This window comes from Oncorhynchus gorbuscha, linkage group LG05 (genome assembly GCF_021184085.1).
Source record: "Oncorhynchus gorbuscha isolate QuinsamMale2020 ecotype Even-year linkage group LG05, OgorEven_v1.0, whole genome shotgun sequence".
In the NCBI taxonomy this organism is placed as follows: domain Eukaryota; kingdom Metazoa; phylum Chordata; class Actinopteri; order Salmoniformes; family Salmonidae; genus Oncorhynchus; species Oncorhynchus gorbuscha.
Genome location: NC_060177.1, coordinates 17,693,155 through 17,700,774, shown reverse-complemented (window position 1 = coordinate 17,700,774; position 7,620 = coordinate 17,693,155).

Below are 7,620 nucleotides of genomic sequence, written 5' to 3'. Positions count from 1 at the left end.
ACCTGTGTGAAAAGTCACTAATTGACTCAGATCATTCTTGTGACATAACAGGAAGGGGAGTGAAGACTGGTGATGAGCAGGTACACGAGGTGTGGGAACGGTTGAATTAAACTGCTCATTACATTTTTGCTGCATCAACTTTAAAGGAAACTGTTTGTAAAGAGTGTGAGTTTTCTAAAGTCTACCAACCTCGCAAGCAGGCTTGTCAGCTAAGATAGTTATCAATAAACAAGCTAGCTAGTCTAACTTGATTGAAATCGCTTCTTGGTACAGGTAGCTGTAGTTGAGGTTGGGAGCCTATCTGGGATAGCCAAAGCAAACAGAATAAAATAGCTAGCTAGTAGTATTACAGAGAAACAACAAATTAATTTATTTTTTAACAGGACAAATATGAGGGCACATGTGCTCACTATGGGCATGATGCCTCTGCTGGTTCTCATCACTCTTTATCAGTGTCATCACCTTGTCTTCTGGGTGAAAAGAGCCAGACCAGGTTCTGTGCTTCTGCTGTGGTTCTCCTCTCCCAGCATGTGTCCTACACACGTACCAGATGTATCACTAGCCGGTTAGCCAAGCGTACAAGTACTGTTGCCATTGCTAAACCAAGACCATAGTTACCACACACAGGAATGATTGTATCCCATAACGATCATTATAGTCTCTCAGTTCTGTGTGTCTCTGGCACTGACTCCTTTTGCAAGCACTCCAAAGCCTCTCTTCAACTCTCCCAGTGCGTCACTTCAACTTTGTTCCCATGCCAGACAAAATAAATAAATAAATGACACCAAAAACAGAGAGTAAACATATGAGAGTCATATTATGTGACAGTGATGTCGTTAGGGGGCAGAGATCCATCCCAGAATGTGATGCACAGCCAGCCAGCAGAGGCTGGTTTAACAGGAAGAGAGCAATGACCATGGGAGGAGAGAGGAAGAGAGATTGTGAGCCTTGATGCTGGGGAGCTGCCATCAGAGCTTGTTCTGGTGTCCCAAGGGACAGAGGAGCACCACCACCGCCCCCACAGCTCATATCAAACCCTTGTCCCCTATCTCCTCCACACTCAGGGTGGTGTTCACTGTGTCTGGGACCTGCTCTGGGACCAGACCACACAGACCAGAGATTTCCACATGCACTGCCTGGAGGAGAGCAAAATACCACACAGCCGGCTGTCATAAGGAAAACTAAACATGGTTGTTTATGTGAGCCCAAGCTGCAGTGCATTCTAACTCCAACTCCACATGTGGGAATGACATCTCTGACAGAGCCATGCCAGATATTTTGTTTGTCTTCTCCCTGATCTTCGTTCCTGATTTTCGCAAACATGTCATTTCAGACCAGAGGGTATTTGTTCTTAATCTGGATCTTTCAAAGCGGGACTGTGATCAGTTATACACTGGAGTGGAGAAAGGTGAACATCAAAAGTTCTCACCGCTGAGACTTGAATGCTTCAGCGCGCCCTACAACTCAACCACACACACAGAACCCACAGTCATTGAGGAAACCATATTGTAGAATCCCAAGTCATTTGGTCCCATGCTAACGTGGTTTAATGCTTAAAGTGCAGGACTATTAGCCTGATAGTTGAAAACTAACGACAACTACCATTGTGATATAGCTTCTTATACACTGCCACTGCTTCCACAATCAAGACCTACTCAAATTCCAAATGGATACTTTACAAGAATGAAATAGTAAAACCAAACATTTACACAGAGGGATTATTAGGTCTCCTTTCTGAGGGGGGTTTGCTCACTGTCACCATCTGCTTCTGCTTACCAGTACATTTACAGTTTAAAACAACCACTTCTCACCCATTTCGAGATTACCTCCTCATCCAATATAATAGGTCTGCTGTTAAAGACTGTTGGGTTTATTTGTAGCCTGCGGTCCAATTTGTTTGGTATCACTGAGCACATAACTAAGTCAAGGCCTCTACGCCCCTTTCAGACCTTCAACACATGACCTGTAGTCCACTGGGGCCCTTAGTAGCTACATAAAGAAATGAACTTTATTGACCACAGATTTCTCTGGTTCAACAATGTTAGGAGCACAGAGGGTATATCTGATAGGCTGTGCTGGTATCGCAGAGGGAAAGGTAGCTGCAGGGCTTGTTTGATTAAGGTAGTTTGATAATGTCAACATTGATCACAGAGCTAGAGTGGTTGATTGTCTGTATATGTGCTTCCTGTTGCAGCAAGAGAGAGGGGGGGGGGTGGCAGAGATTGTATGGTATATCTGATTAGGCTATGATCATGTGGAGAAGGATGCTCCCTGCTCCTCTCCTTCATTGAATTAAAGCGGAACGAGCAGGACTTTGCTTCAGGCCAGCTGCTAAACTGCCTCTGTCTCAGGGAGAGAAATTACACCACACACACACACTAACACACACTTCCATTCCCTCTGGGACTATGTTACCTCCAAACTGAGTTAGGATGCTGAACTATTTGCTTTAATGCAAATGACATGATGAATTCTCTCCTTCTCTGTCATAGTGTGTGTTCCACTACTAGGCTACCCTGGGGCGCCAGCTCAGCTGCAGTAGGTACAGCACATCACACTGAGGTCTGATTAATTGACAAGAGGTTCACATGATCTTTTCAGAGGTACTTAATTCACAGCTCCACCAGGGACATAGGCCAGAAGTAGTTTGAAGTGAAGGGAGGGGGGGTCCAGTATTGCCTCCCTGCCTTTTGTCTGCTCTCGCTTTTCTCTTTAAACTCAGGGAAATCATTTTTCAGATCTGGTTTCAATTGCTTGCTATTGTTTTCTGTCTTATCTATAGTGTCTCAGGATGGCAATGGTTGAAGATTTCCCATCAGTGGTACTGGGGGCATGTGCTTTGGCAATATCCACACTTCCACACTACTTCGGAAGGAATGCCCAATATATTCTAAGTGGTTTTAGTGTCGGGGGACATAGGAACAGTTTGTTTACTCCATCCCCATACTCCTGGTTTAGTGCTCCACAGCCGTTCTCTTTAGTATCCATTGAGTTACTGTAAGTGTGTGAAGTCAGTGGCTGGTCCATCTCCAATTCTGAGGCCACGGTGCTACTGTACTGTAGGTTCAGCACCAGTCCCTCTCCCAGTCTCCCTCCCAAGTCTCCATACTCTTCAGTTTCAACTGAGTGGCTTGTTTTATTCACCATGCATGGTCATTTGATGAACATTTGAACATCTGGCCCTTCTCTTCACCACTGGCACAGTCTGTTCTGTTAGAGTATGTATATTCTCTAACATCCTGCTGCTTCGGAGGACCTGAGCCCTAGGACCGACCATGACCACACCAGCAGATGGCTAGGCAGGGTCCCTTGGGTTCCAGATGAGGTCTTAATCGTTTCAACTGTTCTCTTCCATTATTTGCCTGCTGGGAGAACATCTTGGTCTGTTCTATTCTGTCTCTGGGCTGGCTGCTGGGAGGCCCGGTTCTGTTCTAGGTTTCTTCTCTGGTTTTGGCTGCTGGGAGGCTCGGGTCTGTTATATTCTGTCTCTGGGCTGGCTGCTGGGAGGCTCGGGTCTGTTATATTCTGTCTCTGGGCTGGCTGCTGGGAGGCTCGGCTCTGTTCTATTCTGTTCTGGGCTGGCTGCTGGGAGGCTCGGGTCTGTTCTATTCTGTCTCTGGGCTGGCTGCTGGGAGGCTTGGGTCTGTTATATTCTGTCTCTGGGCTGGCTGCTGGGAGGCTCGGCTCTGTTCTATTGTTTCTCTGGGCTGGCTGCTGGGATTTCTTTACATTTGTCATTGGGCTGGCTGCTGGGAGGCTTATCTATAGGGTCTGTTCAATTCTGTCTCTGGGCTGGCTGCTGGGACACTACTTAGAAGGTCTGTTATATTCTGTTTCTGGGCTGGCTGCTGGGAGGCTCCATCCCCGGCTCTGGTTCTATTCTGTCTCTGGGCATTGAGCTGCTGGGAGTCAGTGGCTGGTCCATGTTCTATTCTGTCTCTGGGCTGGCTGCTGGGAGGCTCCCAGGCTCTGTCTCCATATTCTGTCTCTGGGCTGGCTTGCTGGGAGGCTCATTCCATTCTATTCTGTCTTCACCACTGGTCTGGCTGTTGGGATTCTCGGCATCCTGTTCTATAGGATCGACCTCCACACCAGCAGTCTCTGGGCTGGCTGCTGGGAGGCTCTGTTCTATTCTGTCTCTGGGCTGGCTGCTGGGAGGCTCGGGTCTGTTCTATTCTCTCTGGGCTTGCTGGGAGGCTCGGGTCTGTTATATTCTGTCTCTGGGCTGGCTGCTGGGAGGCTCGGGTCTGTTCTATTCTGTCTCTGGGCTGGCTGCTGGGAGGCTCGGGTCTGTTCTATTCTGTCTCTGGGCTGGCTGCTGGGAGGCTCGGGTCTGTTCTATTCTGTCTCTGGGCTGGCTGCTGGGAGGCTCGGGTCTGTTCTATTCTGTCTCTGGGCTGGCTGCTGGGAGGCTCGGCTCTGTTCTATTCTGTCTCTGGGCTGGCTGCTGGGAGGCTCGGGTCTGTTCTATTCTGTCTCTGGGCTGGCTGCTGGGAGGCTCGGGTCTGTTCTATTCTGTCTCTGGGCTGGCTGCTGGGAGGCTCGGGTCTGTTCTATTCTGTCTCTGGGCTGGCTGCTGGGAGGCTCGGGTCTGTTCTATTCTGTCTCTGGGCTGGCTGCTGGGAGGCTCGGGTCTGTTCTATTCTGTCTCTGGGCTGGCTGCTGGGAGGCTCGGGTCTGTTCTATTCTGTCTCTGGGCTGGCTGCTGGGAGGCTCGGCTCTGTTCTATTCTGTCTCTGGGCTGGCTGCTGGGAGGCTGGCTGCTGGGGCTCTGTTATATTCTGTCTCTGGGCTGGCTGCTGGGAGGCTCGGGTCTGTTATATTCTGTCTCTGGGCTGGCTGCTGGGAGGCTCGGGTCTGTTATATTCTGTCTCTGGGCTGGCTGCTGGGAGGCTCGGGTCTGTTATATTCTGTCTCTGGGCTGGCTGCTGGGAGGCTCGGGTCTGTTATATTCTGTCTCTGGGCTGGCTGCTGGCTGCTGGGCTGGCTGCTGGCTGCTGGGAGGCTCGGGTCTGTTCTATTCTGTCTCTGGGCTGGCTGCTGGGAGGCTCGGGTCTGTAATATTCTGTCTCTGGGCTGGCTGCTGGGAGGCTCGGGTCTGTTATATTCTGTCTGGGCTGGGCTGGCTGCTGGGAGGCTCGGGTCTGTTATATTCTGTCTCTGGGCTGGCTGCTGGCTGCTGGGAGGCTCGGGTCTGTTATATTCTGTCTCTGGGCTGGCTGCTGGGAGGCTCGGGTCTGTTCTATTCTGTCTCTGGGCTGGCTGCTGGCTGCTGGGAGGCTCGGGTCTGTTCTATTCTGTCTCTGGGCTGGCTGCTGGGAGGCTCAGGTCTGTTATATTCTGTCTCTGGGCTGGCTGCTGGGAGGCTCGGGTCTGTTATATTCTGTCTTTGGGCTGGCTGCTGGCTGCTGGCTGCTGGCTGCTGGGAGCACCTGTGGGAGCAGGGGAACTGTCCTCTCCAGCCTCCTCAAAAGCTGAAAGCCTCCAACATCTAATAAACCAGAGGAACATGGAGGTACATGGCGCGCACGCACACACCAACACACACACAAGCACACACACCAACACACAGAGAGAGAGAGAGCTGGTGGAGCCCCAGTCGTACTAAAGGGGTGGTATGGTGTGGGTAATCTAAGCGAACCATTAGACCCTCTCTCTTTTATGATAGCATGGACATTTCTGGAAGATGGAAGATCCACATTCAGATCCCAGTGTACCCAAAGCCGTAACAGGGACCAACAGCAGAGTGACTTAGTGTCATTCCTTTTCTAGTACGCCAAGAACAACATGCATTTCATCACATGAACAGGTTTTTGGCTGCATGGAAATGAGCTTTGGACCCCTATCAAGCTCCATACACGTGCAGAGGAGACGTGTCAATAAATTACTGTTAGGAGCAAAGGCCTGGAGACACAGCTGGGAGTCATGGGGCTGAAAAACAGCAGGACGAGGGAGGAAAAGTCTGTAAATCTGTTACGCGGAGTAGAACCGGGCAACCCAAGAGCAGACTCAGATGAGGAGACTGGGATGAAGTAACACAGAGAGAGAGAGAGGGAGGGGAGAGAGTACTAGGGGAGTGGCGGCAGGTCAAGGAGACACAGGATGAGTTGTAGAGGGCGTTGCAGGAGCATATGTGACAAAATCTGTAAATCGTACTAAAAAAATCAGTTCCACTGGCAGCAGGATCAACCCTCTGGACATTATTAGAAACAGGAAATCAACACAATTAGGAATCAGAGTTTTTGCAGTTTGAATTTCATTAAACAACTGGAGTTGATGCCCCTGTTCTTTTACAAGTCCTTGCCTTTTCCCAGTGCTGTAAAGCAGGATTTCCCAAACTCAGTCCCGGGGCCACCCCATTGTGTACGTTTTGGTTTTTGCCCTAGTATTACACAGCTGATTCAAATGATCAAAGCTTGATGATGAGTTGGTTATTTGAATCAGCTGTGTAGTGCTAGGGCAAAAACCAAAATGTAAGGGGTCCCTTACGACTGCGTTTGGAAAACCCTGCTATATAGGGCGCATGAGAAATAAAGCACGTGTTCCCTCAACCTCAGGTCATGCATAAATGTAACAATGAGGCCCAATAAAGAACAATGTAAAAATCTATCTGCTGTCAGAGTCCGCTCAGTTTGAGTGGTTGGGACATTCTTATTGCTTCTGTACAGTACAGACAGACAGTCTTATAAAATACAGATTTCTCTGAAAACAAAAGCAAAACGTTTGTCCAAAGTTTGACCAGGTACATTTTTTTATTTTGCCAATGCCTACAACTAATCGCCCCATTAGTTTACATAAGGAACTCTTAATATGTGAGAAAAGCATATTTCCATTATTTATTTATTTATTTTGAAGGTCCAGATGTGATAAATCACCTCTGTGATACTCTGTCGGATCGGTCAGGCGTTTACTGCTGTACTGGAGTCATGAGAAAACTATCTTCCAGGGTTTCTAAGGTGACACAGACACAACACAAATAGATAAACAGACTGCTATGTGTTACTGCAACCAATACAAGACAAAGGGGGGACCAGCCTCCAGCCCAGGCCCTGCTTGCTTCACACATCTCAACTGCTGTATTTCATCCTATGACAGTTCTGCATGGAGCTGTTGCTACAGCAGTGCATAAATGGCAGAAACAAGTAAACATCAAATAGATGAGTGAAATAGCTGTCTAAAGTGACTGTGGAAAGAGGCCCATCTCAATAATATGATGTATTTCTCCACTTGATCCAGAGAGGGTGTTTATCAGTGTTCTTTTTCTGGTGATGTGGAACCATGGACTAGAGGACCAGGGAAGACATACATTCCTTACAACAGTCATAGAACCATTACTAAAGAAACAGAGAGTCTAGCTGGGATATTGTCAAAGTGTTATCTCTTATTGCATACAGTACATTTCAGGACTGTTTCACCCAGAAAATATGACAGTAACTAAAACCTCTGCTGTGTGCAGCATGTGGCCCCAGCCTGCAATGAAAAACACATTTATACTGGTTTCAATATATGCAGATAGGCAAACACCAAATAAAACCCAAAACCAAAGTAAACCAAGAGAAGAGCTCCATTCCGTGGGAACATGAGTAGGCATGGGCTCTGTGGTCATCATAATGAACTAGA